The sequence below is a fragment of the Capsicum annuum genome, chromosome 5, assembly GCF_002878395.1.
Source record: "Capsicum annuum cultivar UCD-10X-F1 chromosome 5, UCD10Xv1.1, whole genome shotgun sequence".
NCBI classification, from domain to species: domain Eukaryota; kingdom Viridiplantae; phylum Streptophyta; class Magnoliopsida; order Solanales; family Solanaceae; genus Capsicum; species Capsicum annuum.
Genome location: NC_061115.1, coordinates 2,376,014 through 2,392,510, shown reverse-complemented (window position 1 = coordinate 2,392,510; position 16,497 = coordinate 2,376,014).

Here is a 16,497-nt window from a genome sequence, read left to right as displayed (position 1 = left end):
TTTTTATTCTTTCATAAGATAGAAGAGCAAATGTTTTTTTAATTTTTTTTTTCTATTCAAAAAACAAAAACATGAAACCAAATGTAAATAATTCGTAAACCAAAAAAGAAAATGAAATAATTGGCAACACCAATATTTGCATAGTTTATCCATTGACTTTTGTTATGTATTTATGTTTCTATATTTTCCCTTTTCATTCTCTGTTTTTCGTCTTTTCTGTCAATCTCTTTCTCAAATCTTAATCTAGGGCCGATTCCTTGGCCTACTCTCCTAAAAAAACATTAAAAGGGTCTCAATCATCCTCTATACTTTATTGTTTTTTTCTTTTGAGAAAATTTCAAAAATATACATATAATTAACTTACACTGCAAAATAATAACTCAAAATTTACATTCAATTTTATAGCCCAAAATTGAAAAGCAAAGCAATGCCTACAACATCAACTTATGATTCTTTGATTTCAGTTTGTCCCAGTCAAATTTTTGACACCATCTCCTCAAGAAAGTGAGAAGTCACAAGATTACTTTACCTTATGCATCAGTTGGTTTTAGTAGAATTAACTTCTTTGATAAGTTTGTTGATCCACCGGCTGATTTACATGTTTCATGCTTAACCATTATTCGTGTTAAATAATTCAAAAAGCCTTCTTTGTCTTGATTTGTAAAATCATTCTGTTTTATTTTCCTTTTTTAGCTTTAGTCTAAAAATAGAGAGTGCAGTTCATCTTATTGCATAAACGTGTTTACACAATCTAATATACAAATTTATATACTTTTTATAAATCTGTATGTTATTGTATAATGATATATAATGTTGTATGTACAATTGTACAATAATATACATAATTATACAAAGTACACACATAAATATATAATGTTTAAACAATATATCAACATTGTATAAATGTGTATAAACATGAACTATATACATTTACACAAGAACAAATCTTCTTATATATATTACTAAATCTCTATTTCAATATCAAAATCATCACAACAAAAAGAGAAAAAAATATTCATAAATCCATGAAATCATTCTAATCTAGACCTCATATTTGTAACAGAGACCTCAAACATGTAAATCCAATCTAGATCTGATATATTGTTCATCTATGATTGTTTCTTGTCTTTGTCATTGAATAATTCGTCCTATATGCCATGAAAGAAGCATTAAGAGTTGCCATGAAGTTGTTTATTTTATTGAGATATTAGCAAAAGAAAAAAAATCTAACTTAAAAGTTCGAAGAAAAATCAAAATAACAAAAATGAGATATGAATAAGCTGAATATATTTGGAAGAAGAAGAAAAAATATAATGAAAAGAGAAAATCAAGATAAAAAATGGCTGAAGAGAATAGTCACATCATTTCTACAAAGCTTATGAAGAAAGAGAAGGAGGCAAATGATAACACTCAACTTACACGTCAATTTAAGTGCAAGACTATCATTGTCAATATAATTACCCAACTTTGAGTCGGGGTCGAATCCATCAGGAACAATGTGAGTGGAGAATAAATAAGTTCGAAATTAAAGTTACTTGCTAAATTCAAATATATTATACAAATATTTTGGGGGATTTTGAATATTTTCAAAAGTATAAGACAAATCTTGAGCTTCCAAAAGACTAATTCGAGACTAAGAATAATTAGAGTATAATCAATTAGGAATGGATCTTGGGGCTATGTTTTACTAAAGGCAACTAGTATGTGGGTACATAAAAATCAACTTCAAATCTTAGCTAAGTCATGCTTGGGTAGGCTAGGTTAGGAATTTCATTACTAGTCTTTCAACAAAGCATCAAACTATCACCTACAAATTCTTTCGAATACCTCGTGGGTGTGATTAACCAATCATCAAAAAGCCTTAATTGGGCATCCATTTTCTAGGATGACGCCTAAGATATAACAATTCCACAATTTATCCTTATTTCTAAGACAATATAAAGGGAATAACTATTATCTATCTTATTGTTCACAAATGCTCATGTCACCTACATCTCTCTTTCAAGGATGATGTAGGATCTAGACTACCCACATCCCTCTTTCAAGGATGATGTGGGGTTTAGAAAAATTGAGGCTTTCACCAACAAATTCTATTTTATGATCAAACATTTGTGAAACCCAACCACATTAACTAAGAATTAAAGCTAATAATCACAACCCATACATACTTGCACCCTATCAAACATAAACCCAAGAGGAAGAACTAGCAACTCATAAAGATAATAGACAAAAACATATCAAAATCTCTATCAATTTGATTCATGAAAAATAAAGATAATTCAAACCACACTTTAAATTTCAATGAATCTTCAATGGAAATTTGCTAATCCTTCACTTAGGATTTACTCTAATGTAATCTTAGATTAAGGTTAGTATAAAATTTTGCTCCAAGCTCCCAAGAGATGAGATAAAAAGTAAAGATGAAAGATAGGATCCAGATGGTGAAAAATGAGCTTAAAACCCTTATTTGAGCCCCAATTCCACATTTTTCAAATATTACAAAAATGACCTTGAAAATTTTCTGCTCTACCGCGATTGCCACGTCTTCACTGCGTTCGTGACTCCTGCAATCGCGATAGTCAAATCGTGATCGCTCTTCGATTGACTTATTGACTGGTCGTGATAGCGGTAACTAAGGTTCGATTCTTAGGCTTAATTTATTGCATTTGACTCTTTTATTTCACATTTAACCTTTTTTTGACTTAAATGACTTGCTCATCTTCCCTTTTCAACTTTTCCTACACAAATGAGCATTAAGTAAAAGATTAACATAAAATCAATGAAAAATCATGGTAATTTAGGCTTAATGAAACACCTAGGTCTTGAACCATTAAAGAACAACTTTATTTTTGTGTCTTTGAGTTAGGTACGACTAGGATCTTGAGCCATACCCATGGACATGGGTTGTATCTACTCTCCCCTCCCCCTTTCGTACCTTGGACAACATGTTAGGTTAGCATACTGGGTTCTATACGACATGACCTTCCCTTGAACGTACCCCATGCATACGAGTCATATGCAAATCAATCGTATAGAGGGTAGTCTCCATTTGGAGTGGACTATTGACTATACAATTTATGTATACGACTAGGGGGTGAGTCGTACCCTTTAGTTATGAATCAAGGGTTCCCACTCATACCCACAACAGTATATTTTCCTTAGGAGAAGCCTAGGATATGAGTTAGGGTACTACTCGTACCCTAGGGTACGATTACTAAGGGAATCGTTTAGGAGAATCGTACCCCTGGGCGAGTTCACTTTTCAAATTTTAACTAAGGGATTTGTGGTCATTTACCTTGCCTAAAACCCTAATCCCCTTCACTATATATGGCATTGTAGCCTTCTAATCCCTTATTTACAAGACTCAAGCACTCCAAAATACTCTAAAAGCTTCTTGAAGCAAGATTGGTGGCCAGGATTTGGAGGGAGCTCATGTAGTAGCAAGAAAGAACCAATATTGTTGGTGTCTCATATTGTTTAGGGAATGTATATCTTACCCTTTTTAAATATCTCGAAACCTATGTATTTCACACTTGGATTAGTAAGTGTTCATGGTGGTTTTGAAATCAAATGAAAAGAGTTTTGTTGCCTAATGTTGTATAATGTTAAATCTTTCTTAGACTAATATTTATATGTGATATTGATGATGATCATAGGTGGGTGCTTGTTGTATGTGGTTTAACATGAGGGTCTTGAGTAACCCTAATATTGATAATATCTACCATGAAAATAGCCTTGTTGAAGGTGTGCACCCAAGGTGTTTGTGAAAATATCTAAGTAATTATCTAGTCATATATTGGTGATGTATTGAACTAGGGCAATAACCCAATAAGCATGAATGCTTTATAAGTGATATGTTAAATAAATTATGAACCATGTGTGGTACAATTGATAATTTTGTTGGTTGATGACTAATGAGAGGGAAAAGTCCCTAGATATAAAGATGAACTTAAATTGTGTGTTGAACCCAAGTGAGGTGAGAATATAGTATAATATTTTTATTGAAATATGATTTGTTGTAAGGGTCTTGATGACCATAAATATAATTGTATGTTGAATTAAGTGAAGGCATTGGCCTATTGAAATGGTAGAGAATTGAAGGCTCCCATAAGGACCATGTGGTCATGTATAGTGCTGAATTAGCTAAAATGGTTCAAGTCCTTAAATGTTGTATTGAATTTATGTTGATGCATGGGCAAAGAATTAAAGTCCCAAATTTCAGCTAATGATAGTTGTAATATCTTGAGGTCAAAGTCCCTTGCCTTATGTGATGGCTTGAGGTTGAAGTACCTTGCCTTATAAATAGCTTGAGGTTGAAGTCCATTGCCTTATGAATGGCTTAAGGTTGAAGTCCCTTGACCAATGATATTGCTCGAGGTTAAAGTCCCTTGCTTAAAGAGATCTCTTGAAGTCAAAGTGCCTCATCGAAGTAAATAACTTATGGTTAGAGTCCAAGTGAGACATGAGGTTAGAGTCCCTTGTCAATGAATAGGTATTAGGTTAGAGTCCCTTGCCTAGATGGATGTTGTGTGGTTAATGTACCTTGTTTAGATGAATTTGGCTAGTTAAAGTCCTTAACTATTGAATGTATGTGCATGGTTAGAGTCCCATGTATAATGATAATATGAATAGGGTTAAAGCCTTTTGTCTATTGGGAATGGTTGAAGCTATAAGTATGGAGGGTGGTATTCCTCCACCTCATGAATGATGAATGAGCTCTTGAAGCATGTTGATAAGACTTGTTCCTTTGTATGGCATGTGATATTCCTATATGTATGGAAAAGTGTATAAATGTGATATATTAACTTGTTGTTGGCTGATGATGTTATTTTTTCACTTATCCTTGAGTTACATTCTTGCGTTCCTACCATTAACCTTCTTCGAGTGCTATGTCCCTATGCGACATAGGGTCCGACGCATCTTCTTCTCTTCCCACGCAATGATTAGGTGATTGAGAAGTTCATACATTGACTTGAAGTGGTGAGCTTCCTTACTTTGGAAGACATGGACCTCTTGGTATTTTATGTTTAGACTTGGTCTCATTAAGACTTGGTTTGGATTTTGTCAGGGGCTTTTCTTGATATATACATTTATTGACTTCGGTTTTGTATAGAGATATTGTGAACAACTGTGAAATTTGGTATGAGTTAGACATTATGTGTCTAATATTGACTTATGATATTATTTCCGCAATCTTGACTTGTGAGTTGGAGTTTCCTCAACTCCTATTGTATGATGAGATGTTTAGTTGGGTTATTGGGGTGACCTTTGATTCATGTGAGCTAGGGGTGGCCATACGACATGGCCCTCGGGGTTTGGGTCGTATCAAGTTTGTATCAGATCCTAGGTTCATGGTTAGTTGAGTGTTCACAATTTCGTGTCAAGTAGAGTCTTCTTAATGGGTGCGAAGTGTGCCACACTTATAAAAGAGGGTCTATGAGACATCTTAGGAATATTTCCCTTTCTTGTGTTTAAATCTTACACTATAAAGTCTAAGGTCTTAGATCTCTCTAATTTCATTTGCTATCTTTTATATCATCCCTCAAAAGATCTAAAACTCAGGACAACTCTTTGGTTTTGAATGGGGGTCCTATAGACAAAGCTCATCTAACTTCTGGTATTCATACCTAGGTTAGAGCTATGGCATCTGTCCATCTTTGTGGGGTTCCAGACTCTCCTCCCATTCCTCTCAAGGGAATGCTACTAATGTGGAGTTCCGTCACTTCATCAACCTCTTGATTCAATTGGTATGCCCTCAATCAGAGCACAGTACTCTGACTATAATTTCTTTTGAGTCCATAAGAGTTGGACAATTTATAAGGTTGATCCCTCCTATGTTTGCTAGTTAAAGGTTGAGAAAGATCCTTAAGGTTTCGTAGATAAAATAGAGAAGATTTTTTGAATCATATATGCTTCAGAAATTGAGGGTGTCGAGCTTTCTTCCTACCAGTTGAAAGATGTAGCGTACCAATGGTATAAAGAGTGGGAGTTATCTAGAAACTTTAATGCTAGTCCAGCTTCAAGGGTGGATTTATCCATGGCTTTCTTAGACCGCTTCTTTCCTCAAGAGTTGAGGAATGCAAATGCGGAGAAGTTTATGAACTTAAAGCAAGGAAGGATGTCCGTTCAAGAGTATGCCTTGAAATTCAATCAATTGTCAAGGTATGCTCCTTAGATGGTTGCTAGCATGAGGGATAGGATGCACAAGTTTGTCTTGGGATTGTCCCGTGAGTTAGTTCTCGAAAGCAAGGCAACTTTGTTGATTGAGAACATGGATATATCTAGATTGATTGTGTATATGCACAAAGTTGAGGATGAGAAAAAGAAGCAAGTTGAGCTTAGTGAGAAGAAATGAAGGAAATTTAAGCCTTCCAAGCAAAGTGGTGGCAAGTATCCATGAAAGAAGTAAGGGATTTTGGGTTCGTTCTTCTCAGCTATTGTACACTCTCCTTATTTGAAGTCATCAGGTGGTTGTCAGTCTTAGTTTAGTGGCGAGTTTCGAGCACAGGGTACCCAATTCCAAACTAGTGGTGCTGTGAGTCAGCTCCACCCCGCCCTTCTTGCAGATTCTGTGGTCAGAGTCATCATGGTCAGTGTGAGAAGGGGAGAAATTAATGTTTTTATTATGGTCAAATTGGGCATATGCAGCGTGAGTGCTTATATCTAAAAGCTTTTTGGGCCAATAGGGCCCCTATTTCTACTTTACCCTCTCCCACACCAAAGGGTTCTATGTCTGCCTCTGCTTCTATTTTTGGCACCAGTGCTGTCCAAAACCGCTTGTATGTATTCGCTACTTGCTAGGATTCTGAGGTGTCTCCCAATGTTTTCACGGGTATGTTGAGACTTTTCTCCAATGATGTGTATTGTTTGCTTGATCCAGGGTCTACTCTTTCTTATGTGACCCTAATATGGATGTGCACTTGATGGTCCCAAGAGTCTATTGGTTATTTTCTCTATTTTTACCTTGGTCAGAGACCCGGTAATTATTAGAAGGATCTATTGGGGGTGTGTGATATCAGTTGGTGATAGAGATACTCTTGTAGACTTGACAGAGTTAGACATAGTTAATTTTGATGTCATTTTAGGGATGAATTGATTGCACTCTTTCTATGCTTCCTTAGATTGTCAGACCCATAGGGTCATATTCAAATTCCCTAATGAGTCGATCATTTTATGGGAAGGTGGTTCTCTAGTTCCTAAGGGAAGATTCATTTCTTATCTTAAATCTTGGAAGTTAATTGCGAAGGGGTGTTCATATCACTTGGTCTAAGTTAAGCATTCTAACTTGGAAGAGCCTTCTCTAGAATCCATTCTCATGGCAAATGAGTTTCCCAATGATCTTTCCGGTGTTCCTCCCAATAGAGAAATTTATTTTGGGATTGATTTCATTTCGAACACTCATTTGATTTCCATCCCTCCTTATAGAATGGCTTCGCCAGAGCTAAAAGAGCTTAAGGAGCAATTGAAAGACCTCTTAGATAAAGGTTTTATCTACCCTAGTATGTCTATGTGGGTGCTCCCGTATTGTTCGTGCGCAAGAAGGATGGTTTTTTTCATATGTGCATTGATTATCGTCAGTTGAACAAAGTGACCGTAATGAATAAATATCCTCTTTCTAGGATCGGTAATTTGTTTGATCAACTTCAGGTTGGGAAGTGTTTCTATAAGCTTTATCTTAGCTCGGGTTATTGTCAGCTGAAGATTAAGGATGTAAATATCCCTAAGACTGCTTTTAGAACCCGGTATGGTCACTATGAGTTTCTTGTCATGTCGTTTGGGTTGACCAATGCCCCGACGACATTCATGGATTTGATAAATAGGGTTTTCCATCCGTTCTTGGACACGTTCGTCATTTTCTTCATGGATGAAATGTTAGTGTATTCTAAGAGTGAGGCGGACCATGTAGATCACCTCCAAGCCGTGTTACAAACTTTGAAGGATGGTCATTTGTATGCCAAGTTCTCCAAGTGTGAATTTTGGTTGAAAGCCATAACTTTTCTTATTTATGTCATCTCTAGTGAAGGGATCATGGTGGATCCCCAAAAGGGTGCGGCGATTAAAAAGTAGTCTCGACCTATGACTCTAACCAATATTTGGAGCTTCTTGGATCTAGACGATTATTATAGAAGGTTCGTGCAGAGTTTTTCCACTATAGCTGCCCCATTAACCAAGTTGACCCAAAAGAAGGTCAAGTTCTCATGGTCCAATACGAGTGAGGGTAGTTTTGAAAAGTTTAAAGATAAATTGACTTCGACTCCAATTTTAACCTTGCTCGAGGGTATTGATGGTTTTGTGGTCTATTGTGATGCTTCTCATATCGGTCTTGATTGTATGTTGATGCAACATGGTAGGGTGGTGGCCTATAATTCTAGGCAATTAAAAGTCCATAAAAAGAACTACCCTACCCATGACTTAGAGTTATTAGCCATGGTCTTTGCATTAAAGATTTGGAGACATTATCTCTATGGTGTTCATGTCGACATCTTTTCTGATCATATGAGCCTCTAATATATATTTACTTAAAAAGAGTTGAATGTCTGGCAAAGAAGGTGGCTTGAGCTACTTAAAGACTGTGATATAAATTTTCATTACCATATCAATAAGGCAAATGTAGTCATCGATTCTCTTAGACATGTGTCCATGGGAAGTTTGGCCCATATAGATGAGGACAAGAGGGAATTAGTAAAGGAAATTCATCGTTTGGTTAGTTTTGGAGTTTGACTTTTGAACTCTGAGAATGGTGGTGTATTTGTGCTTCTGGTATCTTAGTCGTCTTTTGTTGTTGAGATAAAAGAGAAGCAAGTATTGGACCCTGACTTGATGAAGATCAAGAGTAATAGGGGTCAACATAAATCCACAAACTTTATGATTGGTGGTGATGATATCTTGAGATACCAAGGTAGGCTATGAAATCCCAACGTTGATGGATTGCGAGAAAGGGTTATGGCCGAGGCTCATGGAGCCCGTTATATTGTTCATCCTGGTTCCACCAAAATGTATTATGACCTTAGTGAGTTCTATTAGTAGAGTAATATGAAACGTGATATGGCTAGCTATGTGGCCAAGTGTATGGTGTGTTAGCAAGTGAAAGTTGAGCACTTGAGGCCCGGTTGTTTGTACAAAGAAATTATGTTGCCCGAGTGGAAGTGGTGGGTAATCAATATGAACTTCGTTATTGGTCTTTCTAGATCCTGAAATCAATGTGATTCTATTTGGGTCATTGTGGATTGCATGACCAAGTTCGCCCATTTCTTGCCCATGAGAACTAATTTATCGGTGAAAGATTATGCTAAGTTGTATCTTACGGAGATCATGAAGTTGCACAGTGCTCCATTGTCTGTTATCTCGGATCGTTGTCCTTCATTTTCATCCTGCTTTTGGAAGTTGTTCCAAAGAGGTTTGGGAACTAAGGTGTGCCTTAGTACCGCATTCCACCCGAAAATGGATAGGCAAGCGAAGAGAACTATCTAAATATTGGAGGATATGTTTTTGGCTTGTGTGATTGATTATGGTGGTAGTTAGTATGACCACTTACCTTTGATTGAGTTCTCCTATAATAATAGTTACCACTCTAGTACTGGCATGGCGCCTTTTGAGACATTGCATGGAAGGAGATGTCGATCTTCTATTGTGTGGTACAAAGTTGGTGAGGGTAAGATGCTTAGCCTCAATTTAGATCACCAATCCTTAGAGAAGGTAAAGGTGATTCGGGATAGATTGAAAACCTCTCAAAGTTGCCAAAAGTCCTATGCAGATGTGAGGCATAGGGACTTAGAGTTTTGTGTTGGCGATTCGATATTCTTGAAAGTATCTCCCATGAAAGGAGTGATGTGGCTTGGCAAAAAGGGGAAGCTTAGTCCATGCTATGTTGGGACCTACTTGATTGTGAAGAGGGTTGGCAATGTTTCCAACGAGTTAGAGTTGCCTTCTAGTATGGACTTTATTCACCTGATTTTTCATGTCTCTATGTTGAGGAAATGTTTGGGTGATCCTTCCTTGGTTATTCCCTCAGAAGATGTTGGTATCTAGGACTCTTTGTCCTATGAGGAGGTCCCGGTGAAGATCTTGGATCAGCAAGTTCGCCAGTTGTGAACAAAAGAAGTGGCTTCGGTGAATGTTCTATGGAGAAACCAAAAGTTTGAGGAAGCTACTTAGGAGGCGGAAGAGGACATGAAGTCCAAGTACCTACATTTGTTTCCCATTCCAAAAATCTTATGATGGAGGTATGTGTTAATCTCCTTTCTTTAATTTATGTCTTGATATACAATGGATTGGTCCCAAATGTTTGAAATTGAGTTATGTCTTGTTTTGATAATGGGATAAAGTCCCCAAGTTTGAATTCATTTGTGCCTTTTTAGACTGTGGGTCGAGTCCCTAATGCTTGAAACTATGTGTGTCTTGTTGTGATGGGTTTAAGTCCCTAGTACCTTGAATTGATCCATATCTTTGATAGAGAATGGGTTACAGTCCCCAATGCTTTGAGTTACTTTATATCTTTGAAAGTTGATGGGTTGAAGTCCCAAAGTTGTGAAATGAGTAAGTGTTTGATAAGTAATGGGTTTGAGTAAGTGTTTTATAAGTAATGAGTTTGAGTCCCAAGACCAATGAAATGAAATGGTTGATTGATAATGATTATGATATATGTTGTGTTATATCCTTGTTGTGTACTTGTTTCTAACTTGTATATGGGTCGGTTTGATGCATGTTATGCGTTAACTTGTGTTTATACTTGCCTTACCCTTCATTCGCGGACTAATGAACCATGTGTGGGAGAATTGAAACACCTAGGTCTTGAACCATTAAAGAATAACTTCATTTTTGTGTCTCTAAGTTGGGTACGACTGGGAGCTTGAGTCGTACCCATGGATATGGGTCATATCCACTTTTCCCTCTCCTTCTCGTACCTTGGAAAGCATGTTATATTATTTTTTACATGACATGACCTTCCCTTGATCGTACCCCATTCATACGAGTCATATGTAATTCAATCGTGTAAAGGGTAGTCTCTATTTGGAGTGGACTGTTGGGTATACAGCTTGATGCATGGGCAAAGGGTTAAAGTCCCAAATGTTAGCTAATTATAGCTGTGATTGATTAAGGTCAAAGTCCCTTGCCTCATATGATGGCTTGAGGTTGAAGCCCCTTGCCTTATGAATGGCTCGAGATTAAAGTCCCTTGCCCAATGATATTGCTAGAGGTTAAAGTACCTTGCTTGAAGAGATCTCTTGAGGTCTAATCGTTAAAGTCCAAGTGAGACATGAGGTTAGAATACCTTGTGAATGAATAGCAAGAGGTTGGAGTCCCTTGCCAAGATGAGTGTTGTGTGGTTGAAGTCCCTTGTTTGGATAAACGTGGGTGGTTAAAGTCCTTGACTATTGAATGTGTGTGCATGGTTAGAGTCCCATGTCTAATGATAATGTGAATAGGGTTAAATTCCTTTGTCTATTGGGAATGGTTGAAGCTATCAGTGTGGAGGTTTGTAGTCTTCCACCTTCTGAATGATGAATGAGCGCTTGAAGCATGTTGATAAGACTTGTTCCTTTGTGTGACATGAGAGGTTCCTAAATGTATGGAAAAGTGTATGAATGTGATAAAATGTGATATATTGACCTGTTGTTGATTGATAATGTTATTTTGTCACTTATCCTTGAGTTACATGCTAGCGTTCTGACACAGCCTGAACCGGGGTCTTGTCGTAATGGGCATCCTAAGTCCAACCAGGACCGAGGACCTCCCCCTTAACCTAACCTAACCTAACCACTGTGTACAACCTTGGATGAGCTGAATTTTGAGTACATAACAAGATTACGTAATTCTCTCATGAAGACTCTGGGATAGGGTCACAACCATGACCGGCCCAACCAAGTCTAACCATACCAAAACAACCATCCAGTCCATACCAAACCATTTAGAAAGTATCAAACATAATATGATAATCAAACCCAAAATGTAACACGACGGAGAAGTGAGAAATTATGTCCGATGATGCTAGCCTCCCAGCTTATTCTAATGCCAAGGTCGAAACTAATACCGATCCCGTCCATACCAACCCCCAGAAGTACCACAAAGCCTCTATCCAAAAAAATACAAATATTCTATTGGGACATGCCCCCAACCATGGCCAAAGCTAATATCCAAAAAGAAAGTAAAGTGTCTAAGAATGTCCAACATGAAATAATTCCTTCTGAAAGGATGGAATATCGCCACTTTAGTCCAATTAGCTATCCCTGAATCAAGTACTATGAAGGAGGAGTCGAACGTCCAGTTCCTGCATAACATCAGTATACAACCGCCAGTAGATGGGTTAGTGGGTGAACACTAGCATAAAACTTGGGATAAGGACAAAGTAATGCTAGTTATCAAATCCAAGTGAAAACCATCCAATGCAAACAACCATATATATATATATATAAGTGCTGGGAAAAGGGATCGGGTTTAACAAACCATTTAAAACCTTTACCAGGGTTGTGCATCTTAGCCGTCCTACCACCCATAGGCTATATGGGTTCAGCTCTGCCTGTTGAAAGGGTCTCAGTGTGTGTAGCCGCACCAGGCAATATCCCTGGGATGACTAGTGCATCCCTTAAATATAAATGTGGCACTCACACATGGCCATTGAAGACCCTTTATATCGACAAATATGAGTTTCGGGTTTTGATCCCCCGGGACCGCCACCTTCCACGGCTTAGCTTACACTCTTCGCTATTAATGCCTAGTTTAAAACATTAACAAACAATTGAATTATCTATTTATTAACGAAGTCTATTCAATAAACCAGTGTTATCATCATGCCAGCATACTTTCAATCATTATCCATAGCCAAACCATTTAGATTAACGGGACATTCAAGTGCCCTATCACTAGCCATATTAAACCTCTTGAGAGACTTCCATGTTCTCCACAAGCATAACCAATTAGACTTAAGCCTTTGTAAACCATTTAAAAATATTTAAGGTTTCATATATAAGCCGAAAACAAGCAAGAGTTCCATTAAAATAAGCCAATGCAATGAACATACCTTATAAGCATTTTTTCAAACACCTTGGGGGCATAATATAACGAAAACCAAATTCCATTACCATTAAACCATTACCATGCAGTTCAATTGTCCAAAACCACCGTTAATGCATAGAAAACATAATTAAAACCATAGGAATTAATAACCAAGCATTTAATATTGAAACCCCCAAATCAATAGTTGAAAGCCATAATCATGCAAGAGAAAAACCATGAAATCAATCATGTAACCATGATTTTAATTGAAATTACAATTAGGGAAGAGAATCATGCCACAAACCAAGAAGATTGATGGAAAGAATTCACCAAGACTAGCCCCAAAGTAATCCCTTAATTGAAACCCTAGATCCTTGTCCCAAAAGTTCTTGAAAGAATTATGATATGTTTAAGAAGAGTTTGTAAGTGTTTAAGAATAAGATAATAGGGTAAACAACCTCCTAAGTTTATTAGAAGTCGTGGGTCCTTATTAGGGTAAGTAGGGAAATGTCCAGAATACCCCCACTTAAATCCCATAAAAACCCAACACAGAGTCATGACTAACCCCCTTACGAGTCATAACCTACCTTACGGTTGATACCCACCCGATCATAACCAAACCTCAACCTTGGATCAGACACTGTCCAGTATACGACTTATCGCCTAAATCATAACCTCAATAAATAATCCGTACCCATGATCTATAACCCTGAAAGAATGCAACACCAGGAGGATTAAATACTGTTCACTTTATGTGTCACCTATACGACTCGTACCTAACCATATTACACTCACCCCTAAGTCGTATCCATTATAGTGACCAAAACCATCCACCAACTAACACTGGTCAGCTTACGATAGGAATTCACCACTTGTACCCCCGCATGCAGCTCGTACTATGAATTGTATTAGGTTTGTAGAACGAGATTTCAGGAAATTTTCTAAGGGTCACTGGGATGCTTTAGTCTTCTCTACTAGGAACATTCATTCCTGAATGATAGATAAGGTAGGGGTAACCACACAGAGAGTCATTTTCATTATCTACACATAGAGTCATTTGCATTATCAAACATCAATCTTACCTTTTGATGTCTCTACTCTTACCTTTACAAAACAGAAAACAAAGATGCAACTCTTCCTTTAATAAACTCAGAAAATAAAGATGTGTTCAAGAACACATACCTTGCACACGAATATCAGAAGCAGAAAACAAGAGATGATATTTGGACTTATTGTCCTCCTCTGCTTCCCACGTGGCCTCTTCCACCTTTAGGTTCCACCATAAAACCTTAACCAAAGCCACATCCTTAGTCTGCAACCTACAAACCTGCCTATCTAATATCTCAATCGAAACCTCTTCATAAGATAGAGAATCTGAGATATCCAACCCCTCCAAAGCAATAATCGAAGACAGATCACCAACACACTTTCTCAACATAGAAACATGGCATACTAGATAAACCAAACTCAAGCTAGATGGCAACTCTAACTCATAGCAACATTGTCTGCTTTTTGCAAAATCTCATAAGGACCAATATATCGAGGACTGATCTTTCCCTTTTTGCCAAACTGCACTACTCCCTTCATATGAGAAACCTTAAGGAAAACTTTATCCTTAACTGCAAACTCTAAGTCTCTATGCCTATCATCCGCATAGGAATTTTGGCAACTTTGAGCAGCTTTGAGCCTATCCAAAATCACCTTTAACTTTTCCATAGCCTGACAAACCAAATTTAGACCAAATAAGTCAGCCTCATCGAGGTCAAACCAACCAATAGGAGATCTATATCTCGTACTATACAACGCCTCAAAAGAAGCCATACAATAATCTTTTGGTAGCTGTTGTTGTAAGCAAACTCTACTAAAGGTAGATACTCCACCCAAGTGCCACCATAATCAATCACATAGGCTCAAAGAATATCTTTCAATGTCTAAATAGTTCTCTCCGCCTGCCCATCTGAATGGGGATGAAAAGTAGTACTCAGACTCACCTTAGTCACTAACCCTTTATGGAAAGACCACTAGAAGTGGGACATAAACTACGTACCACGATTGGAAATAATTGAAATAGGCATGCCATGCGGTTTCACAATCTCTTAAAGATAAAGCATTGCATTATCCTCCACTAAAAAGTTAGTCTACACAGGCAAGAAATGCGCAGACTTTCTCATCCTATCCACGATGACCCAAATTGAATCAAATTAGTTTCGACACTGAGGAAGAATGATAACAAAATCCATATTTATCTCCTCCCACTTCAATTCAGGCAACTCAATTTCTTGATACAACCCACCAGGCCTCATGTGCTTAACCTTAACTTGTTGACACACTATGCATTTGGATACAAAGTGAACCACATCCCACTTTATGCCACTCCACTAATAGATATCCTTGAGATCACAATACATCTTAGTAGAACCAGGATGAACAACATAGCATGACTCGTGCGCCTCAGCCAAGATCTTTTGCCACAAATCATCTATATCTGGAACACACAACTTTCCTTGGTACCACAAAATACCATCACTGCTAATCTTAAAATCCACCACCTTTTGACCACAAACACCACTTTTGATTTTTATCCAGGAAAAATCCAACTCTTACTTCTCTTCTCCTTAATTTCCACACCAAGAGACGATCTAACCACTTCTTTCACCACACCACCATCCTTGGAGTCCAACAGAAGAATCCCAAGAATTGCAAAACAGTGAATATCCTTCACTAATTCTCACTTTCCTTATTCCACATGAGCCAAAATACCCATGGAAGACTTGCTAAGAGTATCAATAACCACGTTAGCTTTACCTGGGAGGTAGTAAAGACTCATATCATAGTCTTTGAAAAGCTCAAGCCATTTTCTCTACCTGAGATTAAGCTCTTTCTGTGAGAACACATACCGTAAACTCTTGTGATCAGAAAAGATATCCAAGTGAACACTATACAAATAATGCCGCCATTTTTGCAAAGCAAAAACATTGGCCACTAGCTCCAAATCATGAGTAGGATAGTTTCTCTCATGAAACTTTAACTACCTAGAAGCATAGTCTATTACCTTCCCATGCTGCATCAACACACAACTAAGACCAACCCGAGATGCATCATAATAAACCACAAACCCATTATTGCCTTCCAGCAAGGTCAGAACTGGAGCCGAAGTCAACTTATCCTTTAACCTCACAAAACTCACCTCACACGCATCCGGCCAAGAAGATAACCTTCTTTTGAGTCAACTTAGTCAATGGAACAACTATCAAAAAAAATTCTCCACAAACCTCTTATAATACCTGGCTAAACCCAAGAAGCTTCAAATATCAGATGGAGTCGTAGGTCTAGGTCACTTCTTCACCACAACCACCTTCTGCGGATTCACCATGATCCCTTTACTAGAAATGATATGACCTAAGAAAGTCACAGCATTCAACCAAAACTAGTACTTAGAGAACTTAACATATAACCATTGTTCCTTTAAGGTCTGTAACTCCACATAGAGGTGATTAACATGAT